Genomic DNA, 247 nt, shown 5'->3' with positions numbered 1-247 from the left:
GGGGAGATGGAGCTGGCCCCAGGAGTAAGTTCCCTGGTCACTGCCAGGACAACCTAGGCAGCCCGGGAAGCACGAAAGAGCTCCCCTTCTCCCAGCGCCTCAAGGAGAGCTCGGAGCTGCAGCGCTGCGGCCCCGGGAGGGCAGATGGGGAAGTAGATAGTTGGCTTAGGCTGAAGTCAGGGTAGAGGTGCACCTCCAGACAGGTTTTAGGGTCCAGAGACAGCCCCTCATTGCAAGCTCTAGCTAG

Source organism: Crocodylus porosus, unplaced genomic scaffold (genome assembly GCF_001723895.1).
Source record: "Crocodylus porosus isolate Cpor-Errol unplaced genomic scaffold, CroPor_comp1, whole genome shotgun sequence".
In the NCBI taxonomy this organism is placed as follows: domain Eukaryota; kingdom Metazoa; phylum Chordata; order Crocodylia; family Crocodylidae; genus Crocodylus; species Crocodylus porosus.
The sequence above is the reverse complement of the archived record's forward strand: the minus strand, read 5'-3'. Positions refer to the sequence as shown.